Here is a 16,205-nt window from a genome sequence, read left to right on the forward strand (position 1 = left end):
TTATTGAAGAGACTGTCCTTTTTCTAGTGGATAATCCTTCCTGCTTTGTTGAATATTAGTTGACCATAGAGTTGAGGGCCCATTTCTGGGTTGTCTATTCTGTTCCATTGATCTATATGTCTGTTTTTGTGCCAGTACCACATAATTAGTGTTTTTTTTTTTAATTTCAACTCAAACTCCTTTTAGCATTTCTTGTAAGGCAGGTCTAGTGGTGAAGAACTCTCTCAACTTTTGTTTGTCTGAGAGAGTCTCTCTTTTCATTTCTAAAGGACAGGACATAGGGAAAGCCACACCTTCTGAAGTGGGTGCCATCATGGTCTCCAGTGCCCTACCATGCAGAAAACCCCATCAACCTTCACCACTGAGAATCTCAACAGTTCTTACAGCTGCCACAGATCTTCCACAGCTTTTACCATGGAGGACACCATAGTGTTTGCCAACATAGACACTAACAACATACTCCACAGAGAACCCTACTAGTTTTTACCACAGAGGAAACCCATCACAGCCACTAGGGACACTCCCACGCCCACCCTGTAGCTTTCACCACTGAGAGTGCCACAGTTTTCATCTTTGTGAACTACAGCTACCTGAGTCTTCACCCATCCCCTCCCCCATGCCAGGTCACACCTCCCAATGCCCTGGCCCTAGGATCCAGTACAGCCACTGTGTGGGTGTCCACAACCAGCCCTGACCCCTGCTGCCACAGAAATGCTCACTTTCAGCCTCCACAATTATGCACACACATATCCATAGCCACCTTTAGCCTCTACTGCTGGGCCCCACCACAGCACACCACATACCTCCAGCCTCAGCACTGCCACAACCTGCACTGCCCCTACCTACCCAGGTACACTCACCACTGGGTCCAGAGGCACTGCTGAGGACAGCCTCACTGCACCACAATCTCACCATAGCCTTTGTGATCAATAACCATATAGATGTTGGCCATGTCTATGTCTTCCTCTGTGAGATTTCTCTTCATGTCTTTTGCCCATTTCATGATTGGATTGTTTGTTTCTTTGCTGTTGAGTTTAAGAAGTTCTTTATAGATCTTGGAAACTAGCCCTTTATCTGATATGTCATTTGCAAATATCTTCTCCCATTCTGTAGGTTGTCTTTTCGTTTTGTTGACTGTATCCTTTGCTGTGCAAAAGCTTCTTATCTTGATGAAGTCCCAATAGTTCATTTTTGCTTTTGTTTCTTTTGCCTTCGTGGATGTATCTTGCAAGAAGTTACTGTGGCCAAGTTCAAAAAGGGTGTTGCCTGTGTTCTCCTCTAGGATTTTGATGGAATCTTGTCTCACACTTAGATCTTTCATCCACGGAAATCTTTAGTAAAAGGCAAAAGATTTATACAATCTGAAGAGAAACCAGAGTACTCAAAACCAGAAACTCAAAATCCATTTTGAGTTTATCTTTGTGTATGGTGAAAGAGAGTGGTCTAGTTTCATTCTTCTGCATGTGGATGTCCAATTTTCCCAGCACCATTTATTGAAGAGACTGTCTTTCTTCCAACATTCACATGAGAAAATGCTCTGCATCATTTGCCATCAGGGAAATACAACTCAAAACCACAATGAGATACCACCTCACACCAGTGAGAATGGGGAACATTAACAAGGCAGGAAACCACAAATGTTGGAGAGGATGCGGAGAAAAGGGAACCCTCTTACACTGGTGGGAATGTGAAATGGTGCAGCCACTCTGGAAAACTGTGTGGAGGTTCCTCAAAGAGTTAAAAATTGACCTGCCCTACGACCCAGCAATTGCACTGCTGGGGATTTACCCCAAAGATACAGATGCAATGAAATGCCGGGACACCTGCACCCCGATGTTTATAGCAGCAATGTCCACAGTAGCCAAACTGTGGAAGGAGCCTCAGTGTCCATCGAAAGATGAATGGATAAAGAAGATGTGGTTTATGTATACAATGGAATATTACTCAGCCATTAGAAACGACAAATACCCACCATTTGCTTCAACGTGGATGGCACTGGAGGGTATTATGCTGAGTGAAGTAAGTCAATCGGAGAAGGACAAACATTATATGTTCTCATTCATTTGGGGAATATAAATAATAGTGAAAGGGAATATAAGGGAAGGAAGAAGAAATGTGTGGGAAATATCAGAAAGGGAGACAGAACATAAAGACTCCTAATTCTGGGAAACGAACTAGGGGTGGTGGAAGGGGAGGAGGGCGGGGGGTGGGGGTGAATGGGTGATGGGCACTGAAGGGGGCACTTGATGGGATGAGCAGTGGGTGTTATTCTGCATGTTGGTAAATTGAACACCAATAAAAAATAAATTTATTAAAAAAAGGAAAAAAAAGAACCATATAGATACTTCTTCAAATGGAGTTCAAAGCACACTAAACAGCAACATAAAGGCATATGAATATATAAATTGCACATATAAATATATAGTCAAATACAGAATAAGATAACATTCTAATACACAAATTACCCATAATCCTAAACATTTAAAACAAAAGTATTAAAAATAACTATAGCCACAAAAATTCAATAATGGACTAACAATATAAAAAGAAGCAAACTCTGACTTCAATAACACAAAGTGTGAGGGGAGTAAAACTGTAGAGTTTCTGTATGCAATTGAAATTAAGTTATTACCAAACTAAAATAGACAGTCGTAAGTACAAGAAGATGTATATGAGCTTCATGATAACCACAGGAGGAAAACTTTTAGTAGGTACACAAAAGATAAAAAGAAAAGAATTGAGCCAAATCACTACCAAAAGCAAAGCAAAATAGCAAATAACAAAAGAAGACATCAAGAGAAGACAGGAACAGATGAAGTTCAAAATAGAAGACAATTAACAAAATGGCAATAGGAAGCCCTTACCTATTAATAAGTACTTTAAATGTAAACAGATTGAACTCTTCTATCAAAAGCATAGCTTAAAAGGCATGGAATGGCCAAACTGCTTTTAAAAACAAACAAACAAGATCCAGTAGTATGCAGTCTATAAGAAACAAACTTTAGACAAAAGACATGAATTAGCTGAAAAGGAAGCTATAGAAAAAGATACTCCATGAAAATTTTAACCAAAAGATCAGGTGTGGGGATCCCTGGGTGGCTCAGCGGTTTAGCACCTGCCTTTGGCCCAGGGCATGGTCCTGGAGTCCCAGGATCAAGTCCCACATTGGGCTTCCTGCACGGAGCCTGCTTCTCCCTCTGCCTGTGTCTCTGCCTCTCTCGCTCTCTGTGTCTCTCATGAATAAATAAATAAAGATTTATTTAAAAAAAAAGATCAGGTGTGATCTTTCAAGAGACAATGGTCATTATATAATGGTAAGAGGATCAATTCAACAAGAAGATAAAACAATTATAAGTATATATGCATCCAACCTCAGAGCAGCTAAATATATAACACAAACACTGACAGATATGAAAAGAGAAATTGACAATAACCCTATAATAGTAGGAGACTTCAATACTCCCCTGTCAACAACAGACACAATATCCAGGCAGAAAATAAATAAGGACACAGCTGACTTGAACAACAATATAGACCAAATGGATCTAACGGACAGATTCAGAACTTTCCACCAAACAGTCCTTGAATACACATTCTTCTCAAACACATGCAGAACATTCTCCAGGATAAATCACATGTTAGGTCACAAAACAAGTCTTAATAAATTTAAGAACAGTGAATTCATACCAACTATCTTCTCAGAACACAGTGAAATGAAACTAGAGCTCAATAACAGAAAACAAGAAAAATCACGAACACGTGGAAACTAAACAACACACTGTTGAACAACCATTGAGTAAAAGAAGAAACCAGAAGGGAATTTTAAAAACACTTGAGACAAACAAAAACAAAAATACAACTTACCAAAACTAATAGGATGTAGCAAAAGCAGTACTAAGAAGGAATTTTATAGCAATAAATGTCTACACTGAAAAAGGAAGGAGATGTCAAATAAACAGCCTAACTTATAACTCAGGAATTAGAAAAAGAACAAACGAAACTCAAAATTAACAGAAGAGGAAATAATAAAGATTAGAGAAGAAATAGAAAATAGAAAAATTAAAAATCAATAAAACTAAGACAAACAAAATCAACAAACCTTTAGCTAGAAAGAAAAAAAAGAGAGAAGACTCAAAATTAAAAAATGAAAGAGAAGACATTATAATGGGCAACATAGGAATAAAAAAAAAGATCGTATGTGATTGTTATGAACAATTATATGCTAACAAATTGGATAGCCTAGGGGAAAATGGATAAATATCTAGAAATATACAACCTACCAAGAATAATTCATGAAGAAATAAAACAGACCAATAAACAAACAAGGAGATAGAATCGGTAATCAAATACCTTTCAACAAAGAAAAGCCCAGGAACAGATGGTTTCACATCTGTTGATGAATTCACATCACTGTGAATTTTACCAACATTCAAAGAACTAATACCAACCCTTCCTAAACTCTTCCAAAACACAGAAAAGGGAGCATTTCCAAATACACTTTACAAGACCAGCATCACCCTGATTCCAAAGCCAGGCAAAAACAACAGAAAGCTATAGGTAATACCCCTGATGCACATAGATGTAAAAATCCTTAATAAAATACTGCAAATCAAATTCAACAGCACCATAAAAGGATTGTACACCATGACCAACTGGAATTTATTCCTGCAATGTAAGGATGGTTCAAAATATGAAAATCAATCAATGTGAATAAAAGAGAAAAACACATCCTCAATTCAACAGACGCAAAAAAGAGATTTGACAAAAGCCAACATTTTTACATGATGAAAAGAGGGAACATACCTCAGTAAAACAAAGGCCATAAATGAAAAACCCACAGCTAACATCATAATCAATGGGGAGAAACTGAAAGTTTTTCCTCTTCGTTCTGGAACAAGACAAGAATATCTACTATCACTACTGCTATTCAACATAGTACTGGAAATCCCAGCCAGACCAATCAGGCAAGTAAAAGAAACAAAAGACATCCAAAAGTAGAAGTAAAGTAATTTTTTGCAGATGACATGGTCATATGTATGGAAAATTTGTTAGAACTAATAAATTCTATGAAGTTGAAGGACACAAATTTGACACATAAAAAGCAGCTATGTCAGGCACCTGGGTGGCCCAGTCACTAGGTGACCACCTCTTGATTTCAGCTCAGGCCATGATCCCAGGGTCATGAAATTGAGTCCTACGTTGGGTTCACATTGGGCATGGAGACTGTTTGAGATTCTCTCTTTCTCTCTCCTGCTGCCCCCTAGCCCACGCCCATGCACACACACTCTCTCAAAAAAAAAAAAATTCAGTAATATTGCTATATACACCAACTATCTGAAACAGAAATTTAAAAAAACAATCTCAAAAAAAAATCTCACTTACATTAGCAACAAAAAGAATAAAATACTTAGGAATTAACTTAACCAAAGAGGTGAAAGACTTGTTTACTGAAAATTATAAAATACTGATGAAGGAAATTTTAAAAACCACAAGTAAATGGAAAGACAGCCTATATTTATGGACTGGAAGAATTAATATTGTTAAAATGTCTATAACTCCCTGCTATCTGCAGTAATTCTGCAGTAATCTGCAGATTTAATGCAATCCCTATCAAAATCCCGAAGATGTTTTTTTTTTTACAGAAATAGAAAAACAATCCTAAAATTCATGTGGAACTACAAAAGACCTCAAATTTTCAAAGCGATCCTGAGCTAGAACAACAAAGCTAGAGGCATCACAATTTCTGATTTCAAATTACATTATGAAACTATAGTAATCAAAAATATTATGGTACTGGCATAAAAACAAAAATATAGACCAATGGGACAGAATAGAAAACCCAGAAATAAACTCATGCATTGGCTGTCAACTGATCTTTGATAAGGGTGCCAAGAACATACAATGGGGAAAAAATAGTCTCCTCAACAAAGTGCTGGGAAAACTGGCAATGTACATGCAAAAGAATAAAATTGGACCCCTAACTCATACCATTACAAAAATCCACTCAAAATAAAATAAGGATGTAACACCTGAAACTGTAAAAGTCTTAGAAGAAAACATAGGAGAAAACCTTCTTGACCTTGACCTTGGCAATAATTTTTTAGATCTAACATCAAAAACAGGCAACAGGGCACCGAGCTGACTCAGTCAGTAGAGCGTGAGACTTCTTACCTAGGTGTTGTGAGTTCAAGCACATGGTGCACATAGAGCCTACTAAAAAAAGAACAGAAAAAAAATAAAAATAAAAATAAAAAAATAAAAAAAGAACAGATAAAGAAAAGCATAGACAACAAAGGCAAAAATAGACAAATGCGATTGAATCAAACTAAAAATCTTCTTCACAGCAAAGGAAACTATCAACAAAGTGAAAAGGCAACCTCTGAATAGGAGAAAATATTTGCAAATCATATATCAAATAAAGGGCTGATAACCAAAATACCTAAGGAAATCATACATATACTTCAACACCAAAAACACAAATAACCCAATTGAAAAATGGGGAAAAGATCTAAATAGACACACCTCAAAAGAATAAATTTATTTATTTATTTTTTTTTATAAATTAATTTTTATTGGTGTTCAATTTACCAACATACAGAATAACACCCAGTGCTCATCCCGTCAAGTGTACCCCTCAGTGCCCGTCACCCATTCACCCCCACCCCCCACCCTCCTCCCCCTCCACCACCCCTAGTTCATTTCCCAGAGTTAGAAGTCTTTATGTTCTGTCTCCCTTTCTGATATTTCTCACACATTTCTTCTCCCTTCCCTTATATTCCCTTTCACTATTATTCATATTCCCCAAATGAATGAGAACATACACTGTTTGTCCTTCTCCGGTTACTGTGGCCAAGTTCAAAAAGGGTGTTGCCTGAGTTCTTCTCTGGGATTTTGATGGAATCTTGTCTCACATTTAGATCTTTCATCCATTTTGAGTTTATCTTTCTGTATGGTGTAAGAGAGTGGTCCAGTTTCATTCTTCTGCATGTGGATGTCCAATTTTCCCAGCACCATTTATTGAAGAGACTGTCTTTCTTCCAGTGGATCGTCTTTCCTCCTTTATCGTATATTAGTTGAGCATAAAGTTCAGGGTCCACTTCTGGGTTCTCTGTTCTGTTCCATTGATCTATGTGTCTGTTTTTGTGCCAGTACCACACTGTCTTGATGAACACAGCTTTGTAGTACAACCTGAAATCTGGCATTGTGATGCCCCCAGATATGGTTTTCTTTTTTTAAAATTCCCCTGGCTGTTTGGGGTCTTTTCTGATTCCACACAAATCTTAAAATAATTTGTTCTAAGTCTCTGAAGAAAGTCCATGGTATTTTGATAGGGATTGCATTATACGTGTAAATTGCCCTGGGTAACATTGACATTTTCACAATATTAATTCTGCCAATCCATGAGCATGGAATATTTTTCCATCTCTTTGTGTCTTCCTCAATTTCTTTCAGAAGTGTTCTGTAGTTTTTAGGGTATATTTTGAGAACCATTTGAATGGTAAATGGTTCTACAACCTTTTATTTTCAGGTTGTAGGTGTCCTTCTGTCTAAAATGAGTCTCTTGTAGACAGCAAATAGATGGGTCCTGTTTTTTTATCCAGTCTGAAACTCTGCGCCTTTTGATGGGGTCATTAAGCCCATTCACGTTCAGAGTTACTTGAACTTCTTCTTAAAGGGGAGTTTTAAGAGTCCCCCTTAAAATTTCTTGCAGAGCTGGTTTGGAGGTCACATATTCTTTCAGTTCCTGCCTGTCTTGGAAGCTCTTTATCTCTCCTTCCATTTTGAATGAGAGCCTTGCTGGATAAAGTATTCTTGGTTGCATGTTCTTCTCATTTAGGACCCTGAATATATCCTGCCAGCCCTTTCTGGCCTGCCAGGTCTCTGTGGAGAGGTCTGCTGTTACCCTAATATTCCTCCCCATGAAAGTCAGGGACTTCTTGTCTCTTGCTGCTTTAAGGATCTTCTCTTTATCTTTGGAATTTGCAAGCTTCACTATTAGATGTCGAGGTGTTGAACGGTTTTTATTGATTTTAGGGGGGATCTCTCTATTTCCTGGATCTGAATGCCTGTTTCCCTTCCCAGATTGGGAAAGTTTTCAGCTAGGATTTGTTCAAATACATATTCTGGCCCTCTGTCCCTTTCGGCGCCCTCGGGAACTCCAATTAAACGTAGGTTTTTCTTCCTCAGACTGTCATTTATTTGCCTTAATCTGTCTTCATGGTCCCTTAATTGATTGTCTCTTTTTTCCTCAGTTTCCCTCTTTGCCATTAACTTGTCTTCTATGTCACTCACTCGTTCTTCCACCTCGTTAACCCTCGTCGTTAGGACTTCTAGTTTGGATTGCATCTCATTCAATTGATTTTTAATTTCTGCCTGATTGGATCTAAATTCTGCAGTCATGAAGTCTCGTGAGTCCTTAATGCTTTTTTCTAGAGCCACCAGTAGCTGTAGAATAGTGCTTCTGAATTGGCTTTCTGACATTGAAGTGTAATCCAGATTTTGTAACTCTGTGGGAGAGAGGGCTGTTTCTGATTCTTTCTTTTGAGGTGAGGTTTTCCTTCTAGTCATTTTGCTCAGTGCAGAGTGGCCAAAAACAAGTTGTATTGGAACACGGGGGAGTATCACTGGTCCGTCCAGCTGGTCTTCTGGGGGAGGGGCCTGCTGTGCTGATTTTCAGGTGTTAGCACTTGGGGGAGCTGCTCTGCCCCTGCCTGCTGCAGGGCTCAGCGGGGGTTGTTTACCCCGTGGGGCCCCAGGAGGAACAGCAGCAGTTGCTATGGCAGCTCTGGAAGCCTGGATTCAGCCTCTGCAGGAACTACGGGGCTCGGGGCTCGGGGCTCTCGGTTCTCCGTCTGCAGGGCCTGGAGGCTCCGGGGCGGGGCCGCTGATCTGCTCAGCTCGGGGCAGGAGCGTCCTCGCTGTCCTGGGCCCTCCCGGCCTCTGCCTGTCCCGGGGGAGGCCGGATCCTGGGCTGTGTCCCGGCGCCCTGTGCTCCGGGGCCTGCGCTGGTGGATTCGCGCTCCCGCCCCGCAGCCCCCTCCGCGGAGCCGCCGCCCGAGCCCCTCCGAGCTGCTCCGGTCGGTCCCGCCGTGCGCGCTGCAGCCCTTAGGGAGCTCGGCGCACTCTCCCGGGGCGCAGGTGTCTGTTAGTGTCCCCGGGAGCCCGAGGGCATCCCCGCCCTCCTGGGTCCTGCTCCACCTCCCTGCGAGCCCCTTTCCGCCCGCCCGGGAAGGTTGGTGCAGCTCCTGCTCCTCCGGGACGGGGCTCTCCTGTCCTGGGGACACTCGCCCCGGCCTCAGCCCGGCTCCTCGCGGGGCCCCTCCCCCTCGGAGGCCTTTTGTTCCTTTATTTCTTTTTCCCCGTCTTCCTACCTTGATAGAAGCGCGGACTCTTCTCACTGTAGCGTTCCAGCTGGTCTCTCTTTACATCTCAGGCCGAATTCGTAGATTTTCAGGATGGTTTGAAGGTTATCTAGGTATTTTGGTGGGGACAGGTGATTTGGGGACCCTGCTCTTCCGCCATCTTGCCCCTCCCCTGACCAAAAGAATAAATTTAAATGGCTACTAGAGATGCTAAGCATCTCTAATCATCTGGGAAATGCTAATAAAAACCACAATAATGATATTATCTCACACTTGTTAGGATGGCTACTATCAATAAGACAAAGGGAAAAAATAAAACAAAGCATAACAAATGCCGGTGGAGAGAAAAAGGAGCCCTTGTACACTGCTGGTGGGAACGTAAATTAGTACATCATTACGGAAAATAATATGAAGTTTCCTAAAAAAAATTAAAAATGGAACTACCCGTTGGGTGCCCAGCAATGCCACTTCTGGCTGTAGATCCAAAGGAAACAAAGTCAATATCTCAAAGAACGATCTGCACTCCCATGCTCATGGCCGCGTTATTCACAGTAGCAAAGATACGCTAACAACCTAAATGTCCTTTAACAGACAAAGGAAAAAGGAAAATGTGGCCCCAAAGGAGCACATGCTGTGTGATTTTGTTTATATGAAAAATCCAGAACAGGCAAATCTATAGAGACATAGAGTAGATTAGTGGTTGTCTAGGGCCGTCGGGAAAAATTGGGATATGATTGTTGATAGGAACAGTATTTCTTTTAGTGTGATGAAAATGTTCTAATATTATGAATATAGTAATAGTATGAATATAGTTCTAATAGTATGAATATAGTGAATTGTATGGTATGTCAATTATATCTCAATAAAAAACGTTATTTACCAACAAAAAATGAGGTTAAATGCAATAAGCGTTACTACCTCAAATGTGAATAAGAGCATAAAAACTAGTGAAATCTGAATGAAATCTGTAGTCTAGTTAATAGTAATATAATGATATTGGTTTCTCAGCTTTAACAAATGTACCATGACGATGTACGTCGGTAACAACGGGAGGAATCAGGAAAGAGCTATGTAAGAATTCTCTCTAAGATCTTCGAACTTGCGGTAAACCTAAAATTATTCCAAAATAAAAAGATTTTTTAAATGTTAAAGCAAAATAGACACAGAGAAAAAGTGTTTCACTGCAATAACATTCAAATACCATTTTTTAAAATGAGGGGACGCCTGGATGGCTCATTGGTTTCGTGATCAACTGGGGTCCAGGGATCGAGTCTCGCGTCGGGCTCCCTGCATGGAGCCTGCTTCTCTCTTTGTTTGTGTCTCTGCCTCTCTCTGTGTGTCTCTCATGAATAAATAAATAAAATCTTTTTTTTAATAGGAAACTACTATATATTTGAGGATACAAGTTCGAAATAGGATATGAAAATATTTATGGGCATAATAAACCCCAACATCAGGACAGTGCATATCTGAGCAGGAAGAGAGTGGACCAGACACTGGAAGACATTATTATACTTTCTTTTTAATTTAAAAAAAAATTAAAGCAAATAGGACAAAACATTAAGTGAAACCTGATGGGGTCACATTCAGGCATGAGTCATGTTATTCTTTCTATGCCTTGATATGTTTGAAATATTCTCTTTGAGACAGCGTGAATCGGGCAACATGTGAGAAGAGCTCAGGCCTCAGCGCTAGTGCTCGTAGGGTGGGAAGGGATGACAAGCGGCTGCACACGAGAAGGCCTGGGGAAGCACAGACACTACTGCCGCGAGTGGCTGCTTATTCACAAGGACACACAGATTCGTCGAGATAGAGACTCCACTCTACAGTCAGGACACCCGCGGCCTACGATCACACGCGCTCTGACCTTGGGCAAGTCGTCTAACCTTCCCCACCTCGGTTTCCTCCAGGGTTGACTCGGAAATGATAGCAGTGCCTTTCACACGGTGCGGGGAGGATCAAATGACATAATGCATGCAGAGTAGTGGCTCTGTCACCCAGGGGACACCTGGCACCACTGGAGATAGTTTTGATTGGGACCAGCTGGGGGGAGGCCTGTGAGCAGCCTCCAACATGCAGAGGCCAGGGAGGCTGAGGAACATCCTAGAAAGCAGAGGGCAGCCTCTCGGAACAAAGGAGCATCTGGCCCCAGGTCAGTCATGCTGAGGTGCAGAGACCCTGATGCAGAGCGTCCCCCGGCGCCTGGACTGCGTGCGTGCGGCCCGCGAGCTCCTCCTGGCCTACAGCTCAGCTCTTCCTTTGCTCTCTGTTGTCATTTTGTATTTCCACTTTGGAGCTGCATTAAGTAACCCCAGAAAGGGCTCGGACGCCCATGGATAGAGAGGACGCTTGCCTTCAGAGATAAAGCCGTATCCTCGTCCAGCCTCCTCGGCCCAGCCCCAGAAACAGCCCTCAGACGGCCGCTCCGGGACAACAGTGGCCAACCATCCCTGGTCAGCCCCGGGCTGCCTTTAGAAGAAAACATTTTAAAAGGAAAGAAAAGCAAAGGCAAAGCGAACAGTAGGCAGACAAGCTCTGTGCCCCCTCCCAGGACCCACCATTTCTGCCGCTAAGCCAGTATATAGTGGGTCAATCAACAACCACCGTGAGACGGCACCCGTGGGTTCCTAATCAGCTTGCCCCACTCTCTGTGAAGAGAGGCTCTTCTCTACAGAGCAAGCAAATCTTACAAGCAAAGTGGCCACCTCCAAACACAAAGAGCATATGGCACCATAAATGAAAGCAAAGACCCTTATCATCTTCAGAGAATATTTCCTTCTCTTGTTCTGTACCTTCTCTAACAAACCACAAGTAAATAAAATCCTTTTTTAAAACAGGGGGTGAGGGGGACTCCTGGGTGGCTCAGGGCGTGATCCTGGGGTCCTGGGATCGAGTCCCACGTTGGGCTCCCCGCAGGGAACCTGCTTCTCCCTCTGCCTGTGTCTCTGCCTCTCTCTCTGTGTCTCTCATGAATGAATAAATAAAATCTTTAAAAGACACACACACGGAGCATCCTGCAAGGCTTATACCTATGAATTTTAATTAGATAATTTCCTACTGGGGTCAAAAAGTATTCACGTGTACTGGATTCTAAAGACAAGCCGTGAGATCATGAGGTCACCTGAGCATCAGCAATGCTATTAATTCTGTAACAAAAACCCACATCCATTAGGATGACTCTTTGGAGAGAGAAAGAAAAAGAAAGAGGAAAGGAAGAAAAAGGAAAGGAGGGAGAAAGGAAGATAAACAGACAAATAAGGGTTAGCGAGAATGTAGAGAAACGGGAACCCATGTGCACCAGTGGTGGGAATGTAAAGTATTGCAGCCACTGTGGAAACCAGAAGGGTAGTCACTCAAAATATGAAAAATAGAATCGCCATGTGATTCACCAATACCAGGTATGGAACCGAAAGAATTAAAAGCAGGGACTCGAGCAGATATTTGTACACCCGCGTTCAGAGCAGCATTATTAGCAGTAGCCAAAAGGGGAACACAACCCAAGTATCCATCAACGGACGAAGGAACAAGCAACCATGGCATTGCACACAGCAGGGTGTTATTCAGCCTTAGAAAGAAAAGAAATTCCGACACATGCTACAGGAGAGATGAACCCCGAGGACGTTAGGCTGAACCAAATACAGCCAGACACGAAAAGACAAATACTATAGGATTCTGCTCATCGGAGGTAATTAGGGGGCCAAATTCATAGGGGCAGAAAGTAAAATGGCGGTTTGGGGGGCTGCGGGGAGGAGCTGAATGGGGACCCAGGTCCACAGAGCGCGGAGTTCCATGGGTGGAGGGTGGCAATGGGTGCACCGGAGCGGGAACGTACCTCATGCCACTGAACTGTAGGCTTGAAAGGGTTAAGATGGTAGGTGTTCTGTTGAGGAGACTTTGCCACAATTGAAGATTTTTTTTAATGCAGTCCCCCGAGAAGGGGCTAAATACCTATTAGTTACCTGGAGGTGGGAGACAAAGAAATATTAGGGGTGAGTCTCTGCTTCTCCCAAAATAACACAAAATGTGGCTCAGCCCAAATCCCACACCATCATCACTATCACCCATGGACAAAGTTCCCTCCATGCTCCTCGTCACTCCCTTCAACTTCTGGGTTTCCTCATGCACAGGAAACCACCGCTTACTCCGTGTGTGTGAGTGTGTTTCCGCTGGGAGGCGGAGAGACACAGCCTGAACCACACACACCAGGCCTGTGTCCTTCAAAAGCACCACATCGCAGGGAAGTGACACTGGATGGAATTACCCACCTCCCACCCCCACCCCCACTGCGCCTTCTTCAGCCCAGACACCGCGTTTATCAGCGAGCATGCAGGTGCACGCACACCCCTGTTTTCCAATTAACCTCTTAGCCCCTCCAAGTTAAGAGGTAAATTTATTTAGACTCAAAGTAGAAAATGATACACCTGCTTAATTAGACAGTTTATCTGTTATCTTCATTAAGTTTATCTTTGTTGGAGAGAGCTATTAATGTAATCACTCCCAATCACAACCCAGCCGACTGCAATCCCTGCAGATACTTGGGCCCACAGGAGAAGAGGGAAAAATCGATAAACCTACAACGACCAATCCTGCGTGAGGTCGGCTAGCCAAGAAGAGATAGGATTAGACTGAATTAGGCAGCAGCTGCATGAAGGCCCGTGGAGCTGCTGCTGGCCTTGTGGGGACAGGGAAACCCACTGGGCTTGGCTCGCGGGGGCTCGGGGGCTCTGTGTCACGGCCTCGGGAGCCCGTGTCCCACGGCTTGATCTCCAGGCTGCTGAGCACGTGAAACAGTACAGCAGAGCCCTCCTGGACCACAGCCTGCACAGCTGGCAGAGCCCCGAGAGAAGATCCTGGAAATGGGAAAGTGAGACCCGGAGACAGGCTGAGCACGCGTAGTGGCAGAGCTAGGGTCAGAATTCAGGCCCCCAACCTTCATCCCGAAGCTCTGTCTACTGTACCGCCAACACATCACACATTCTCCCATTGTCTTCAGAAGCATCCAGCATCATACAATCTGGCGCAAGTCAGGTAGGAACAGGCAGGTGGTTCAATCATTCCTCGACCATCTCCTTTGAGTTCACTCCCCTCAGTCCACCTGCAGGGACTCACGGACCATCTCTGCAGGAAGGCAGACACAGCTTTCTGCTTCCAGCGTCACCTTAAGAACCAGACTTCACAGATGCAAGGACTTTCTTCTAAGAAAATAGGAACAAGAATTTATTGTCCTACTTTGATCAGGGGAAAGAAGGTTGCATGGACTTTGCCCTGCTTGGTGATTAGATGCTAATGTGTGAGACAGGGAGCACCCACGAGAGCCCTCATGCCCCATCACCACAGGGCTGAAGAAACGGGGAAGGGGCCACATGCTTCCCTGTAACTCATGAGGCATCTCTGTGGGCATCAGGCAGGTAACTGATGGGAAGCCAGGAGCGTCAGATAAACACATCCCACCACTTTCCACCCATCAGCACCAAGTAATTGCTTTTCTAGGCTTCATTTCAGAAGAGTCAATGTCTTAAGAGAGTGAATAATTTGAGAAATCCACTATCCCAAGAATAGAAAAGAGGGGCCTGCGTGCATGTGCGCGCGTGCGCGCTTGTGTGTGTAAGAGAGAATGAGCAAGAGCGATAAAGGTGGCAGTTAAGATTCTAAAAAGCAAATGCTTAGAGCTAACTCACTGGCCCGAACCAAATGCTGGTAATCAAAGGGAATGCCATTAATGGGTGCTAAGCGCACGGAGTTAATCAGAAATGTGGAACTTAAGGTCTGTATAATAGCCTTCACTCACCACACATTTCATGCTGCATTTTCAATTACCCTTTAGGCAATTAACTGTGCAGCTTAAATGAAATGTGTGGAATTCGGGAGAGATTAAACCTAATACAGTCTGCTAGCAAAGCTTCAGCATTCAGAAGTTTAATGAGGTGATAATGGGGAAGAAACTGCCCTAACCCTTGCTAAGCCGGGCTGCACCCAATCTATCATGCGTTGTCAAAGGCGTGCAGCAATCGCAGAGCCACCCCATGCAGTGGATGAAAGTTCGGGGCGCTTCATCTGGAAGCAGCTTTTTCTTGTCCTGTCTTCCGACCCCCTCCAGATCTCCCAGACCCTCCCAGGAATGACAGGAAAATGTAACTCTCTCCACAAGCCTTAACATTTGATTTTCTGGCTGTTTGGATTAAGCTTCTCACGAGATTATCTTTTCCTCTCCCAAATTGTTCAACATTCTCTTGACTTTTCTCTTCTAAATTAGCAAATACGTGCTCTCCACGGGGCAATTAATTTTTTAAAGCAGACCATTTGTGAGTTATCTTTAAGAAAAATAGCATAGAGTGTAGATGTCAGAGATGCAGCTTCTCTTCCAGCTCGGCCCACCAAACAAGCTGGATGATCTTGCCAAAGTCACTTAACTATATTTCCATCCAGCATTCATTCACGCAACAAATATTTACTCTACGCCTGCCATGGTACTACGCTGTGCCGGGTACCATCATTAGGAAGGCATGAAGATGTATAGAACACGGTCGTGGCCCCCACGGAGATCAAAGTCCCGACGTGGATCTCAGTATCTGCTAGGTGCCCAAAGTTGAGCAAAAGTAAAGTGCAACAAGAATTCAGAGAGAAATCCCTTTGGCGGGAGCAGATCCCAAAAAACTGAGTGGAGCCAACCACATTCAGGCCAGACTTTGAAAGACAGGTGAGATTCAACAGACAGAAGAGAAGGTGAAAAATCAAGGGCAAAACCTGGAGTGGGGCAGTGTCATACAAATGTGTTCAGAGAGGAGAGGTCCAGTTCAGCCAGCTGGCAGAACAAAAATAGAGCAAAACTAACACATGAAAGCT

General features: G+C 43.1%; 1 pseudogene; it reads right to left on the minus strand.

Moving 5' to 3' along the window:
• Positions 1–1,272: 1,272 nt before the first annotated feature.
• LOC129514660 (U5 spliceosomal RNA) lies at positions 1,273–1,381 on the minus strand (annotated as a pseudogene).
• Between the last annotated feature and the right edge of the window lie 14,824 nt (positions 1,382–16,205).

This window comes from Nyctereutes procyonoides, unplaced genomic scaffold (assembly GCF_905146905.1).
Source record: "Nyctereutes procyonoides isolate TBG_1078 unplaced genomic scaffold, NYPRO_anot_genome, whole genome shotgun sequence".
In the NCBI taxonomy this organism is placed as follows: domain Eukaryota; kingdom Metazoa; phylum Chordata; class Mammalia; order Carnivora; family Canidae; genus Nyctereutes; species Nyctereutes procyonoides.